The 17828-nt window shown below is 40.1% G+C and overlaps 1 protein-coding gene across 5 annotated transcripts in view; it reads left to right on the plus strand.

Moving 5' to 3' along the window:
• Positions 1 to 17828, plus strand: part of LOC127623319 (CMP-N-acetylneuraminate-beta-galactosamide-alpha-2,3-sialyltransferase 2-like) — a 55148-nt gene that overhangs the window by 7017 nt on the left and 30303 nt on the right. For 2 of the 5 annotated variants that reach the window (XM_052097728.1, XM_052097730.1), the window contains exon 2: positions 16765 to 16921. The exons of the other annotated variants lie outside the window; for them this stretch is intronic. The gene's annotated coding sequence lies outside the window, so the exon portion shown is untranslated. The remainder of the gene's footprint in view (positions 1 to 16764; positions 16922 to 17828) is intronic. 5 annotated transcript variants of the gene reach the window in all.

Genomic DNA, 17828 nt, shown 5'->3' on the forward strand with positions numbered 1-17828 from the left:
AGATTAAGTATGTAGTATCAAAGTCTTTCTAGCAAGTCTGTCCACTGGTGACCATCTTTGGAATGCTCATGGGAGACTATTTCCAGTCATGACAGTACAGCTCCTATCTACTTGAATGGGGGAACACTGGAATCTCAAAAATGGTTGGTCAAGATTATGATCAAAGAACATTTCAAGTCAGCAGTAAATCCTGACAACACTGGTATCATAAAGTGTGCTTCTTTACCTCAGATTACATAAAAAAAAAAAAAACATAGATTTTCCAGGCTTATATAGCTAATAAGTAATTATATTACTTTATTAATATGCCTATTAACCCTATCAAGGCAACTGCACAAAACATTCATGTCCTTTATGTTTTTTCAGTCTTGAGTGCTGCAGATTTGTTTATATAACTAGACTAATATTAACAAATATGGCCATTAACAATTAGCTATATAGGTTTTGTGCCTCTAAATTAATGTGAGGTCCTTGTCTAATCTCTAAGGCTTATGTTTATTTCCTAGAATTGTTATTATATATGCAAGTGGCTATGAAACAACTGAAGGAAGCTGGTAGATTATTATAGGATTTAAAACTGTAATTGACCTCTTTCTGTAACATTTAGACCATTTTGTGGTGCTTGAACTGCCATTAATAAGATGCCTGTCAAAAAATATGTCACTGTAAAACAGTAAACACAACATTGCTCAAATTTGCTTCAACACAAATATAAATATATCAAGACATGAATCATTGCTAATTATATGTGACACTCATTTATCATTTCTTAACTGATTACATCCTGTTCAGTGACAATCTGAGAGGATAGGTTCTGTTGGAGTTAATCGCATGACTCTATGGCTCTCTTTCAGCCTATGGTTAATTTGCAGAACTATCATGTACCATGGACACGTAGTCAAAAGGAATCTGTTTTGCAGCTCACTGTGGATATCAATCCAAGTTAAGCATTAAAATGAGGAGCTCCTAAGGCATAATAAAGGACCAGTTGTTTCTTATACCAGCTGCAACATTATTCACAGTGACTCAGAGGTGAAACCATGTAATGAATAAATCATTGCATTGAATATTTTAATTACTGCGTTGCATAAACAGGCATGTCCTTATCTTGAAATTACAATCTAAACTTTTCAAATGTCAATAAAGTGTAAAACAGCTAGGAAAGAAACTTCAAATGTAAGTCTGTTGTTCCATTTGACGGATGTTCATCATCTTCTGTAACTAGGCTAACATAGCATCAGGGGAATTTCATGAGCCAGGAAAAGTCCTGCTGACTTGGTCTTAACTAGGTTAACACTCCATACAGATAGAGCATGCTGTCAACGAGTCACAAAGAGCTCGTAAATAGTTTACTCTATTGGAAACCTTTTCCAATCAGGCACTCAAACTGGTTTGTTCACGGTGCTCCAACAGCATGGTCACCTGAAATCAATTCCTCTCACTTTAAATGGCTCAACTCAAGAGTAGAACAATTTACAGATATAGTTGCTTCATATTCTTTATTTGGAGACAACATGGAGTGTACAGAAAATAACAAATAGAGCACCTGCTCCAGAACACAGTGTATTTGTATGTAGGTCTGTATACAAGTGTGGATGTCCTCTGGAAGACTTTTATTTCACAGAGATCAGATCCCAGATCCCAGAAAATGTATTGGTTGCACATCAGTATTACATTAGATACTTATTATTTGAATTCAGCGCACTGTAAAAGGTAAAAATGTTGATTATTTCACCCAAAAATGGGTTCACCCCCCCTAAACAATAAATAAAAATAAACAACAACTAAAACATTCTGCCATCAACTACTAATTCTTTTTTTTCTTAAATGTGATCCTGGACATTGTTTCTCATATAATAAAACTGAATAAGGACTGGTCTGTAAAAATGAAAAATAAAAACGAAAGGAAAAAAAAAACCCAAACTAATGTTTTATACAATTTAGTAGAACTGGTGTTTTGACTGGTGTCAAAAGAACAATTCTTTCACAAATCAGACATTGTCACTTCCCTCATTAAACCTTATGTATGCACCAAGGAAAGCTAGAGCAGATGTCAAGATTTTTAGTGAATAATTTCTTACATTTTAGTCTGTTCCTCACACATAGCTTTCATATGACCAGAGGCATCATGCCCATTTTGAGCCAAGAGGATTTTGAATGGATTATCTGAGCTACCAAAAACATATTTGTACATTGAATAATTAAATTAAATTATTATTTAATGTAAAAACAGTAATTCCAGTATAAGTCATCTGTAGAAAAGAAACCAGTGTTTTATTTTTGCCTATTTTGTTTTTTCTCTTTCTTTTTTTTTTTTTTTTACAAAATGTTTCAGCTTACATCTGGACTTTTAAGGATTCAGATCTCTCTTTTTTGTTCAATTTAGTTGTAAGAGATCAGTTCATTTTCATTCACACAGTAATTTTTTGGAACCCATTCAACTTAAATATTGTTATAAATTGTAAACAAATACTAATGATGACAATAATAATTGTCATTATTATTATTATTATTGACTTTTAATTACAACAGTAATATATTTAAATCGTGCATTTTTTTAAACCCTCACACTTTTATTTTGACATTCTGAACTCTCCAGGAAGTCCTGTCTGTTTGTAGGCAAGCTCACAGTAGCTATTCAAATTCTGGCAAAATGCACCTCAGGTGCCGTTCTTAATGCATATTATAAGTGAACTGAACTATTGAGCATCTATATCTGAGATGTTGTATTTGAGTAGCGTTCAAATATTGCGCACTGCTGTGAACGTTAAATATAGCTGTGAGTGCATCACCAGCCTGTGCATGAGTTTGTGTCAACAGAGCAGCACTATTCACTAACGTGATGGCACTGCGCATACTATGTATTTACTAATTAAACACCCTTTTGCACATCTTCAGGTGGCTTTGAATAAAATGCACGAGTCATATTAACTACTTTAATGGTGTTTTATGGTTCTTTTATGTTATTTTTGGAGCTGGACATTAACAAACATGACTAACACACAATATTGGATTTCTATCGGGCTCGTCGGAATGATACCCGATCTGTCTAAAAGCTTCAGTATCGGAGCGTGCATCCCTAATTTTTATAACATTGTTATGGTGCTTTTTGTATCATTTTGGTGGATGACAATTCCAGTTCTCATTTCCATGGATAAAAAATTGGCCATCCCTTTTTTTTTTTTTTTTTTTTTTTTTATTAGCTTGTGTTAGACAGTAGAATGTCATATAGGTTTGGAACAGCATGAGATGAGGAATGATGACAGAATTGTAATTTTGGGTAAACTATTCCTCTACGGAGCTAGCCAGAAAAAACAGAGTGTCTAGCATCCAACCTTCTAACATTGTTTTGTCAACATGGTTGGCATTTCCAACAACGTTGCAATAGTAAAAATGGAACGTGTCAACAACATCACGAAAATGTAAATGCGGTTACCTGGTTAAAATAACTTCTGATGGTGTAACCAAATATAGATTGATTAAATTGTATTATATCATATTTGTTACTTGAAAAAATCAAGTAATTTAGATTTTACCACATAAAGCAAATTTTTTTAGAGAACCTAACAAAACATTTTACACTTAGACAGGAAGTGAACGTGGCACTCTTAGCTTCCCTCCCAAGGCCTCACTATTTAAACACACATTAGTTATATTAGATTATTGCAGTGTGACATTGAAAAAGCACACACAACTGTAGCCTCCCTCTTTCGCTAATTGTATGTTAATCCAAATTAAATGTTAATGAAAAAGGTCTAGGGCTTATTTTAATTTAGGAAATTGACAGATTTAATAAAGGTATAACATCCATTGTTGCAATGCTTTTTATACCATCAAAACCTTCCTTTCTAGTGTGAGGGACTTATCTTTGAGCTCGGTGTGAGGTGGTGAGATAAGGGTTAACAGCATTAAGGTTGTGCTGTGGTGTTCTGGAGCCCCGTTGCACCTGGTTTTCCTCTCGATCGATGGGCTTTGCGACAGGTCTTGGCACCAGGCCCCTGTGTAGGTGGTCTGAGAGGATCTCTACCGGATAAGCGAGGCAGGGACAGATACATTTTTTAGCAAAGGAGAAGAAACACTGTCATGCAGAGAAAGTGATGAAAAGCATAATTAAGTAAAGAATTGTGCAGAAAGAATGACTGAGAGAATGGAGAGGTAGAATATGGGATACAGTAGGCTGAAAAAGTGACTCTTTCTGGAAGCCAACTTGAAAAAGATACTGTAAGAGAAAGAAGGAGGTAGACAGAGATATAAGGAACTTTTCCACTGCACGTTACGGTTCAACTTGCCTCAACTCTACTCACTTTACTTTTCTGAGCTTGCATTAATTTTTTTACTTTTCCCTACACTGTTGGTAGGTCCGGAGGTAGTCGTGTGCGGCCAACAGCTGATACAATTCCTGAGAGACATTTTAGTTTCGATCATCGCTAATGAGTGGACGGTCCGCACTTCGTTTATTGACCACTGCATGGTTTTGCGCTATTTCTTTTTTCACAATTCGAAAGTTGCGTGAAAAAATTATACTGTTATCGCTGTTGCTAACTTTAAAACTAGCAGGTTGATGTCACGTGTTGGAAATCCAGTGACACTGGTAGTGATGATTCTCCTGACCAATCAGTGATTTTCAGGATTTTGACGTCACATTTAGTATCGGCTCGGCTCGCTTGGAACCTCGACCGAGGTGGTACTAAAAAAGTATCAGGTACCAGATACTATCCACAGTGGAAAACCATAAAAAAGCGAGCTTAGTCGAGTTGTACCGTGCAGTGGAAAAGTCCCATAAGATAGAACAGCTACAGATGCATGGATAATTCATGTATAGACTACAGGGAAACACTGAGATGTTAGGCATCAACCCTTTACAACAGAAAGAAGGTCAGTAAGGTGACAGGAGTGGGAACCTAAATGCAGATTGACCCCAGACTATTGATTTGTGGACATTTAACTCAGTTTATGTAGAAATCATTTGAAAGTCAATGGTCTTTTTGTTTATTTTATTGCATAAATCCATATCTATAGAACACATTCATTTTCCAGAGAATCAAAACTCAATAGATATTAAGACTTGTTTTCAGATAATGAATCTTGGATAGTCTATTTTGTCTTATCCCATTGACAGAATATTTTTATTTATTTTCCATTTGTTTTAATAATAAAGCTCACCAAATGTATTAGTTAATTTCTTGTTTTCTATATTTTAGAGTATTGGTATGGTTAGTCACTTGACCTGGCCTAATCACTGAAATTAATGTCAAAGTTCCTGAATAGGAGCCTACACACACACACACACACACACACACACACACACACACACACACACACACACACACACACACACACACACACACATGTTGTGTTTCCATGTTTTATGGGGACTTTCCATAGACATAATGGTTTTTATACTGTACAAACTTTATATTCTATCCCCTAAACCTAACCCTACCCCTAAACCTAACCCTCACAGAAAACTTTCTGCATTTTTACATTTTCAAAAAACATAATTTAGTATGATTTATAAGCTGTTTTCCTCATGGGGACCGACAAAATGTCCCCACAAGGTCAAACATTTCGGGTTTTACTATCCTTATGGGGACATTTGGTCCCCACAAAGTGATAAATACACGCTCACACACACACACACACACACACACACACACACACACACACACACACACACACACACACACACACACACACACACAGAGAGAGTTTAAGAGCCTTGAGCATTGATGTGGGTGCTGAGTCAGATACTTGCTGCAGCTGTTAAGAGCTCCTAGGGCGCACAAACACAAATGTCTTGTGAGGCTATGCAAGAATAATACTTTGTGGCTATTAAATCATTTGGTGGTGTGCTCACTTTAGATTACAATGATATACCACGATACAAACGGGTTTCTAGATTTTTGCTTTCCTTTTCTTTTTTCCGTGTCACACTTCTAACTCCAGAAACTATTTCTTTGGGTTGGTTTATTTATGAAATTCTGTTTCTAGCACTGTAAAATGTGGTAACCAGCTATTGTTACCTTAAGGAGATATTTCTACCTACTGTAGGATTCATAATTCAGTGTACAGTAGTCATCGATAAAACAAGTTCAGTTGATAATGGATGATCAGTGTTAATGCTGTTAAAGCTATAAATAAATGCATGTCGCCGGCAGATGCATAGTAGGCCTACACAATACAACGGGAAAAAACAAGAAAAATCCCTGTATACTGTAGTTTAGCTTGCAAATATTTATTAGCATACAGCAGTTCAGTCAAAGACCTTCTTCTGGCATTCTATTCATTTCTCTAAAGATTATTTCAGTTGCAAAGGAAATATCACTGTTACCATCATAATTTACCTGAGAAGTTTCACCAATGATGCTGGTGATGCGCTCAACTGAAGTTGGTGGACATCCTCCTCCTCCCAGCTAGAACTTAATTTTTTTTTTACACTAAAGCTTCATGTCAAACTATATTATTGTTTGATTCACAAAACAATTAATTTGAAAACTCTTTCATTAATGTTCGGCATATTCCTATTTGCATTTAATGCTGTCTGATGCCTTCCTTATATGGCGTTTTCATGGCTGTGGATATTGATAATTGTGAATGAACATGCACAAGCATGAGTTCTGGTAAGCTGGCTGAGACGTACATGGAGAACAGCTCTCAACCAATATATAGTTTTTCACATTCTAAAAAGCCGCATTGGGCTAAAAACTGTTTTAATCAGGTCTTTACAATTGGTCTTCAGAAGAAATTGGACTTAGAACCTAAGCTCTAGTGTAGTTTACAGAACAGTTAATTTTAGATGGACCATAGGTTGAGGGCAAACGCAAACTGAAACAATTCGTTGACAATGCCTGAGGCTGACAATAAGAATATGGCGACAAGCACCAGTTCCATGCTGCCAAACATGAAGAGGGAGTTTTGACCATCTCCTCTTTAATAAAAGAGCTACAAAAACATAACACCGATCTCACAGTGGAGATGGCAGTAAACCTAATGATGGCCCTTTTGCCTGTGCAGACATCCTTGGATGCCCTTCCGGCTTACTGTAGAGGTCTTCACGGATCCACCCGAACCCGAGGACCCGGGACACGACCCAGGATTTTTCAGATATTGTGGTTGGAGTTCTTTCGCTTTGTATATCTAAAATCTATGATCAGACACGTCTCAGAGAGCACAGATGACAGCAAATTAGGGATGCTAATGTCAGCGGCAGTGGCACTGAACGAGCAATTGTTGTTATAGTTCAGGGGTTGAGAACATGTGTCTCTTTGTAAAAAACACATGATTGTTTAAAACTTTCTAGAGATACTTTTCCAGCAGAAAGTGTGGGTGCGATTGCAAAGCTTGAAGTCACTGACACTGTTTTGGTTTCCTTAGACTTGTGGAGTAATATTAAATCTGTGAAGTGGTTAAAATATTAGTTTAAATGACTTCAACCTAAATGTTTGTAAACTTCTGACTTCAACTGTAGATATATGTATACCTATTTCAATACTTACCATTGTTCTTAACCAAATCTTCTTTTCGTTCAAATGACATCATGATTTCATCTTTTATTTGGAGAGGCAGAACTCCTAGAATCTGCAAACAAATACTACAGAAACAGATACTGGATGGAGGACATTCGATGCCAAATTTCATGCGTTATTATTGTGCCCCAAACCTGCATAAGATTCTGCTCAGGATACATGAGCCTGACAGCAATTGGTGCAAACTGGAAGCTAGCTCTTGCTACTCCTCATCTTTAAAAGCCCTGGTGTGTAGTAGCTTGCCCTTTCCCCCCTCTCAACACTGTTCAAATCCAATTGTTGTTTCAACTTTGAAAATCTGGCTTCAAATTAGGACGCATTATAGATAGAGTTTTCTCCCATGGGTAACACCAATCTGTTGTAATCATCCATTTCCCCCTGCACTACTGGACTCTGCATTTTTAACCTGGAGTAGAAAGGGACTGTCTACATTAAAAGATTTAATTTATTTTTATTTCAATTTTAAGTTGCAGCAACTTTTTCAGTTCACCATTTTATTAAAACCTATTCTCCTCATTCCCTCAGATCCCACCTGCTTCAGGCATTGACAACCTTTATGTAGGTGCCATGTTAAAAGGCCATATATCTTGCCTTTATTATCATATAGAGCCTGAACATATTCCAGCTTTACATAAAATCAAAGCAGGTTGGGAGAAAGAGTTAGATTTATATCTATCAGATCAGGTTTGGGAGAGAGCTTTGGAGGACGTAAACTCCTCTTCTTCCTGTGCAAACTTAACCTAATTCAGTTTAAGGTTGTCCATAGAATGCATCTCTCTAGGGCCAGACTAGCCAATCTGATACTGATGTTTCCTGTAATAGATGCTCTCAGTCACCCGGCCACTTAACTCACATGTTTTGGACATTTCCAAAGCTAGAAAACATTTGGAAGTACTTCTTTAAAGTGAAGAGTGAGATGAATGTGGTCACTATTCCACCATCGCCTCAGATAGTCATATTTAAAGCTGTAGCATTTAAAGCATGTAAAGCTGATTCTGATTCTGATTCTGATTTAGAATCCCAGAGGAAAACTTGTCCCTTACCACAAAACAGTCATTTATTTTACTTCCCTTATTGCCAGTCAAAGAATACTCCTGTTGTGGAAGGCCCAAACCCTCTGCTGCAACTTGGCTCTGGGATCTGATTAAATTTCTTAATTTTGAAGAAACATTATTTGCATTTAGAGGATGTATATCAATGTAAATGTGTGGAGAGTTGGATTGATGTGTTAAAAAAAAGAACAGATTTACGGATGTTTGGAATTCACTAACATACACATTTACAAATCTGGGGTGTACGAAGCATTTGTGAATCCTTAGGAAATTTTTCAGGAAGGTAAATTTGATGTGCAAATTACTCAGAATATACTCATATATTTATAAAAGTTTCATGAATGAGGTACTTAACTGCAGGTTTCTACTTTTTACACAGTACAACGTTTTTCTATGGGCTTGCAAAGTTAAATCCTTAAGTGCCTTGAAGGTCTGTGAATGTTGTTTTCTTCTCAGTACAGTCATGGTCAGCATTACATAGCAGAGACGTGTCAGTGGGTTATCATAATAGACCAGCTTCCGTGGGCTGAGCACAGAGGACCTGACTGGTGGCTTCCCTTGTGGATATCTGAAGTCTGCTCTGTCAAGCAAGGCATGACGAAGGGTCTACAGTTGCCCGAGGAGAATATGACTCAAGGAAAGGGAGCATATTAACTCATTGCTCTTGGGCACAAAAACAAAGAATGGGCACAGATACTGTAGCTATGCATGCTGTTAACTGATCCAGTGTTTCCTTTGGGCAGTGTCCCAATTAGCACGGATATGCTGTACATTCTCAGAGCAGAAAGTACAAAGAGAAAGTGTTTTGCATGTGCAATGTACAATGTAAGGACACAGTCAAAAATATTGACAAGAAATGGGTTATTGTTTAAGTAAGATTATTGTTAATTTGGTGTAGGGATGTCCCGATCCGAGCCCGACCCAAATCTGATACTTTAAAGTTTGTTACTTTCAAGCTCAAAAAAAGTACATAAAATAACTGTTAAAACGCCATTAAAGCAGATCATGACTCATGCATTTTATTCAAAGCCACTTGAAGACGAATGATAGCTCTGTGAATCACAATAGGCTGTGTTAAATAAGTAAACATATAAAATGCACTGGCAGTTGCAACGCGTTATTGAATGGCGCAGCTCTGTTTACACACACACACACCCGCGGCTATTTTTAGCCTTCACGTGTGCACAATATTTGAGCGCTACAAACGAACAACATCAGATGCTCAATAGTTCGGTTCAAGTGAATTAAACTGTGAAATACAAAGCGTGGTAGCAGGGTTTATTGAACAGAGGATTGAAACATTGATGTAAACATTGTGAGTAAATCCAGTTGAACAGAGCGGCAAACAGCAGGTGAGTAATATCCAGACAGTGTATAGACACGATGAGCGATAACTCACAACAATTTTATGATACTTGCAGGCAATAATGAAGACGTGCGTGCGTGCATGCGTGAGTGAGTGAGTGAGATATTTATGCAGTCTTTGATTAGCTACTGTATGCAGGTGCAGGGGTTCCAAAAAGTGACTGTGTGAATAAAAAGTGAGCTGATATCTTACAAATACATTGAACAAAAAAAGAGATCTGAATCCTTTAAAGTCCAGATACAAGTTAAAACAAATTTTGGCCAAAATTTCCACGGATGACTTGTACTTGAATTTCTGTTAATTTTGCTGATACATTATCTTGTATACTAGTTAAAAATAAAGTGTTTCTTAATAAGCTTTGAATTTATAGTGAAATAATGTGTAGTTAAAGGTTTGTGTTTCTTTGCATATTAAACAGTACTTCCAGTTATTTCCACACAATAATGCAAAGATGTTATAAACTGATTATGCAAAAAAAAACAACTCTGGTATCGAATCAGGATCAAAAGTGGAACGGGTGTGTAATTTGGTGTGTAATTAGGAATTTTCGTAGATAAGAAGTTAACTTTTCTCATCTATGCCAAGATAATTATGACATTTAAGTTATTCAGGCAGAAACGTGTATGAGTCAAAATATACCTAAGCTTATATCTGCTTTTATGTTGGTTGCACAAGACAAATGGATTGTCCTTTGAGAGGGTATTAAAAGGAGGAATGGACCAATAAGAATAATACTGAAATCAGAGCCTGGAATTTCTTAGAGAACAGAAATAAAAAAAAGTCTGAAGGCTAAACAAATTTAAAAGACATTTGAAGCTGAGAAAAAAAGAAATCAAGACTTTTGAATTTAATTTGACATGTAGACATTGTTCCCATGTTTTCCAGTTTTTTACTCACAGGCAGAGATCTGGACCATCATTTATTGAGTTTGATGCTTGAATCCCAAGGCTAGTAAGGGTTTGGACTAAGAGGTCATAGTTTCTTTTGACATTTTTGTGTCTCTGAGCAAGTTTAATGTGTCATTGTGATGCAAAAACTGATGTAGACATGCTCTAAGGCACTTTGAAGTTTCTTCATTTTGCTAAGCATCTTCCACTCATGATGTTCTGTTTTGTTCAGCCTGGTCTCATGAAGTTTACGTGAGCATTACAAAGTTTTTGCAAAACTGAAATTACATGCTTCATTCCATGTTTGGCTGCAGTTTCATAGTGAAATGTCCAGTGGGCAGAGGTGGGTAGAGTAGCCGAAAACTGTATTCAAGTAAAAGTACAATTACTTTAGAAAGTATCCAATTAAAAGAGTACTCAAGTAGTGAGTAACTCATTACATTCACACATGACATAATGGATGTTAACTCCCCTATATTCCATTACATAATACACATTTAACATGTATTACAGAATTATTATTACTATTAATGGAAATTCTGTCATCATTCACCATCATGTTGCTCCAAACTCGAATGACTTCCATGCAACACAATAAGGAGATATTAGACATAATGTTTGCCTGAGTCACTATTTACTTTCAGTGAATGTATTTTTCTCCATATTTTGAAAGTGAATGGTGACCGAGTCTATCAGTTCCTAACATTCTGTCTAACATATTTTGTGTTCCATATAATACAAAGGGTCACGTGGGTTTGGAACAAAAGGAGGGTATGGAAATGATGGCAGAATATTACATTATGGCTCAGCTATCACTTTAAAGGGATATTTCATACAAAATGTTAAATTCTCTCATCAATTACTCAACCTCATGTCTTCCCAGATATGTGTGACTTCCTTTATTCTGCAGAACACAAATGAAGATTTTTAGAAGAATATTTTAGCTCTGTATGCCAACATTTTGATGCTCCAAAAAGCACATAAAGGCAGCATAAAAGTAATCCATAAGACCCCAGTAGATAAATCCATGTCTTCAGAAGTGATATTATAGGTGAGTGAGAAACAGATCAATGTGTGTCATTTTTTGCTAGACATTCTTCTCCCGGCCAAGCAGGCAGCTATATGCAGAGAAAAATGTCCATTTATCCATCTCCATCCATCTTCAACCGCTTATCCGAAGTCGGGTCGCGGGGGCAGCTGCTCCAGCAGGGGGCCCCAAACTTCCCTATCCCGAGCCACATTAACCAGCTCTGACTGGGGGACCCCGAGGCATTCCCAGGCCAGTGTGGAGATGTAATCTCTCCACCTAGTCCTGGGTCTTCCCCGAGGCCTCCTCCCAGCTGGACGTGCCTGAAACACCTCCCTAGGGAGGCGGCCAGGGGGCATCCTTACCAGATGCCCAAACCACCTCAACTGACTCCTTTCAACGCAAAGGAGCAGCGGCTCTACTCCGAGCTCCTCACGGATGACTGAGCTCCTCACCCTATCTCTAAGGGAGAAGCCCGCCACCCTTCTGAGGAAGCCCATTTCGGCCGCTTGTACTCGCGACCTAGTTCTTTCGGTCATGACTATAGGTGAGGGTAGGAACAAAAATTGACCGGTAGATCGAGAGCTTTGCCTTTCGGCTCAGCTCTCTTTTCGTGACAACGGTGCGATAGAGCGAGTGAAATACCGCCTCTGCTGCCCCGATTCTCCGGCCAACCTCCCGCTCCATTGTCCCCTCACTCGTGAACAAGACCCCGAGGTACTTGAACTCCTTCACTTGGGGCAAAACCTCATTCCCTACCTGGAGTACGCACTTCATCGGTTTCCTGCTGGTTTCCTGCTGAGAACCATGGCCTCAGATTTAGAGGTGCTAATCCTCATCCCAGCTGCTTCACACTCGACTGCTAAGCGATCCAGTGAGAGCTGAAGGTCACGGACCGATGATGACATGAAGACAACATAATCTGCAAAAAGCAGCGATGAGAATCCCCAGCCCACCGAACCGCACACCTTCCCCACCCTTACTACGCCTCGATATCCTGTCTATGAATATCACAAACAGGATTGGTGACAAAGCGCAGCCTTGGCGGAGACCAAAACCCACATGGAATGAACTCGACTTCGTGCCGAGGACACGGACACAGCTCTCGCTTTGGATGTACAGGGATTGGATCGCCCTAAGAAGGGACCCCCCCACCCCGTACTCCCGCAGCACCTCCCACAGTCTCTCCCGGGGGACCCGGTCATACGCCTTCTCCAGATCCACAAAACACATGTAGTGGCATGATGGGCATACTCCCAGGCCCCCTCCAGGATCCTTGCGAGAGTAAAGATCTGGTCCGTCGTTCCATGGCCAGGACGAAAACCGCATTGTTCCTCTTCAATCCGAGGTTCGACAATCGGCCGAACCCTCCTCTCCAGCACCTTGGAGTAAACTTTACCAGGGAGGCTGAGAAGTGTGATACCCCTGTAGTTGGCACACACTCTCTGATGCCCCTTTTTGAAGAGGGGAACCACCAACCCCGTTCTGCCACTCCTTAGGCACTGTCCCATATTTCCACGCAATGTTGAAGAGGCGTGTCATCCATGACACCCCCTCCACATCCAAAGCTTTCAGCATTTCTGGTCGGATCTCATCAATCCATGGGGCTTTGCCACTGCAGAGTTGTTTGACTACCTCAGTGACCTCCCCCAGGGAAATAGAATCTGATCCCCCATCAACCTCCGGCTCTGCCTCTACCATAGAGGGCGTGTTGGGATTTAGGAGTTCTTCAAAGTGTTCCTTCCACCGCCCAATAACCTCCTCGGTTGAGGTCAACAGCGTCCCATCTTTGCTGTATACAGCTTGGATGGTTCCCCATTTCCCCCTCTTAAGGTGGCGGACGGTTTTCCAGAAGCACTTTGGTGCGGACCAAAAGTCCTTCTCCATGGCTTCTCCGAACTTTTCCCACACCCACTGCTTTGCCTCCCTCACGGCCGAGGCCGCAGCCCTTCGGGCCTGTCGGTACCTTGCAACTGCCTCCGGACAACAAATCCCGGAAGGCCTCTTTCTTCAGTCGGACAGCTTCCCTGACCACCAGTGTCCACCACGGTGTTCGAGGGTTACCACCCCTTGCGGCACCTAAAACCTTGAGGCTGCAGCTCTCCACCGCGGCTTCGGCAATGGAAGCTTTGAACATTTCCCACTGCGGTTCAATGTCCCCAACCTCCGCAGGGATGCTTGAAAAGCTCCGCCGGAGGTGTGAGTTAATAATCTCGCGGACAGGGACCTCCTTCAAACGTTCCCAGTTCACCCGCACTACTCGCTTGGGCTTCCCAGGTCTGTCCAGAGTCTTTCCCCACCCCCTGACCCAACTCACCGCCAGATGGTGATCGGTTGACAGCTCTGCCGCTCTCTTCACCCGAGTGTCCAAAACATATGGCCTTAGATCCGACGACACGATTACAAAATCGATCATCGACCTTCGGCCTAGGGTGCTCTGGTACCACTTACACTTATGAGCATCCTTATGTTCGAACATTGTGTTTGTTATAGATAATCCATGACTAGCACTTCTCCGGGAACCAGCACCTTATCGTGGTGGAGAGGTTTGTGTGCCCTTATGATCCTGAGGGTTGTGTTGTCTGGAGCCATGTGCTCCTGGTAGGGTCTCCCAAGGCAAAGTGGTCTCAGGTGAAGGGCCAGACTAAGAATGGTTCACAATGACTCCATGGAAAAACGGAAAGAGGAGGCGTTACCCTGCCCGGAGGAAGGCCGGGACCCCCGTCTGGAGCCAGGCCCAGGTGGTGGGCTCGTCGGCGAGCGCCTGGTGGCCGGGCTTGTCACGGAGCCCGGCCGGGCACAGCCCGAAGAAGCGACGTGAAACCCCCCTCTACATCCCTTGGGCCCACCACCCATTGGAGAAACCGCAGGAGTCGGGTGCGCTGCCATATGGGCGGCAGTGAAGGCCGTGGGCCTCGACGGACCAGACCCGGGCAGCAAAGGCTTGCTCTGGGGACGTGGAATGTCACTTCACTGGGGGGGAAGGAGCCGGAACTAGTGAGGGAGGTGGAGCGTTACCAGTTGGATCTGGTGGGGCTTACATCGACGCACAGTTTTGGCTCTGGATCCGTACTCCTGGATAGGGGATGGACTCTATTCTTCTCTGGAGTTTCCCAGGGTGTGAGGCGACGGGCGGGTGTGGGGATACTCACGAGTCCCCGGCTGAGCACCACTACGTTGGAGTTTACCCCGGTGGACGAGAGGGTCGCCTCCCTACGCCTATGGGTTGTGGGGGGGCAAACCCTGACTGTTGTCTGTGCATATGCACCGAACAGCAGTTCAGAGTATTCGGCCTTCTTGGAGACCCTGAATGGAGTCCTGAATAGGGCCCCAGTAGGGGACTCCATAGTGATGCTGGGTGACTTCAACGCACACATGGGAAATGACAGGGACACCTGGAAAGGCGTGATTGGGAGGAACGGCCTCCCTGATCTGAACTCAAGTGGATGTTTGTTATTAGACTTCTGTGCAGAGAAAAATGTGAATCACCAAAAAACAAGAAGAATAACAAAATAACATATAGAGACAAAACATACAGATACATTTTAAAATGTACTTTATTTGATAAAATTAGTTTACCCTTTATATTAGCATACAGTATATATAGAAAAAATAAGATTTATTAATATTATTATTAATATATTAAGATTCATATACTATTAAATAAGAATAACAAGTAAGGCCCAAGGATTTTAAAAGTGCATGTGATGTTGTTTCTGCGACAGCACCAAAGCTCCGACACTCGGTGTATACGTCAGCGTCCGAATTTCACTGTACTGAGGATAGTGGACACTGATTTGTTGTAACCTGCCTAGGGACTACAGATGAAAATTACATTATTAGCTAACTCTGGTACATTTACATTGAAGTATAAACTGAAATGTTGATTAATGTGCATTGTCCCTGCTATTTAAATAAATAAATAAATAAATACAAAAATATAGTGCACTCACTGCCATTCACTAAATAGTAAATGAATGAACGATTTCAGACTCTCTTCGCCATATGATCGCATCACGCCTGTTTATCTCTCATGTGTGCCCCTCGCTGTGCACATGCCGAAATGCCTGTTCGTGTTCCAGTTGTCAATCACGCAAACAGCAGGTAGTGATGTGAAATCCGATTCTTTTCCGTGAATCGGATCTTTCGAACGGTTCTTTTCAATGAACTGGTTAAAAAAAATTATTCACCAGTTCATTTATGTAATCACATAATGACGTCACAATTGTAAGCCCGTTTATCGGTCTTACAATTGTGAAGACAATACGGGTGAAGGTCTCTGCGCGTTACTGTCTTTCCTTTTACACAACACAACAAGATTAAATGAAATACATTTTCTCTTATGTATTACCCCGTTGTTCCTCGCATGTTTTTCTCTTTTACGCGGGTCTCACGATCACAAGCACATCAGTTTTGGATCATCAAACAGAGGTAATTGCTATATACCTAAGATCGGTCACATTCACGTTTACACAATCAAAGATACTTCAGTATAGAAGAACATTTTCTATCTGGAAAAAATATATTTTTCGAAAATATTCCAAAAAATTAATTACGTTATAAATGTAAAAATATGACATGATAATCACACATTTTTCCCAAGAGAGGCCTAACAAGCAATAATGTATCCATCTTTAAAAGGGTTTAATCATTTCACATGAAATTAGATTAAGCTTTTGGGCCAAGCCGTTGAAAATTACTATTTTATGATTAGATTAATCCTCAGCTGGGAGACAGTTAACCCTACAGTCACTGGACTGGGTTTCCCCTCCCTGCTACCAACCTTATAGTAAGACAGACAGACAACATTAAATTTGAGCTTTTGAATATGTGATAGCAACCTGGCCAGCAGCGAGTCAGTACATACAAGTCCACCCAGCATGTGAATGTCTGCTTTCTCTTTCAGTTACATTTCTGTTGCAGCCAGCTGTGAGGTTTCGTTGCCAAGGGAACACAGACACCTTCTCTACAGTGTTCGGCTCACCCTTGCTGAGCAGTCACACTGGTCAAGATCTCCAAAAAGCAACTTAAAAACAAAAGAGGGAGAGAAAGAGTAAGATATGGTCAGTGAATGTTGTTTGTGTTTTACCTGTGTAAGAGTCTTAAGAAAGGAGGAATAGGGAATTAGGAGTTATGTAAGGAATTTAAATTTTATTTCTATAAAGCATTAACTGAATGGAGTCCAATGCGAGTGTGAATTTGTCTGATGAGCCTGCTGGACGTTGTGGGTCTAGCAAACTGTAACTGTGCTTTTGCTATTATACAGTATATGGGGAGTTTGCAAATTGGATGGATGTAGGAGGATGTGATGATTGGTGAGGAAATGAAGCATGAATATGAATAGAACCAACTGGAAACATCATTCAGCTTTAAGATGATTTTGCATTTCAATGGCGATTATATACAGTATATGGCACACTTCCACCCTTTTTAGACATTGCTACAAAGGTGATGCTGCCTGCATGTGCATTTGTGTATCACACAGATAGGACTACTTACCTGTATTAGGTGGCACCAGCTGCCCTAAAATTCTCTCAATCTCTTTCTCTCCATAAGCCTGTTCATTTTGTATTGGAGTTCCAAACCAGAATTAAAGATCAAATACATTTTATAAATGTATAAAGTTATAATCATCAATTGTACTATTGTGTTCATTTCACCAGGAAACTTAAGCAAAACATAGAAAGAGGCACTTAAATGTCAGTTTGCAAAATGTATAGTAACATGTTCTTTGAGAGCATGTTCTATGAGAGCAGGTTGGTTTTGTTAATTCTGCAGACTATTGTCATGATCACAGTTATTATGTGAGAAATGTTGTTTGTCTCTAACAAACTGATGATGTATTAATGCACTGGATCTAAAAGAGTTCAGTGTTTTCATTTTAAAGGGAGATTCTGGGTTCAATACAAGTTAAGCTCAATTGACAGCATTTGTGGAGTAGTTTTGAATACCATATAAATTAATTTAGAC

The sequence above is a fragment of the Xyrauchen texanus genome, chromosome 29 (genome assembly GCF_025860055.1).
Source record: "Xyrauchen texanus isolate HMW12.3.18 chromosome 29, RBS_HiC_50CHRs, whole genome shotgun sequence".
NCBI lineage: Eukaryota > Metazoa > Chordata > Actinopteri > Cypriniformes > Catostomidae > Xyrauchen > Xyrauchen texanus.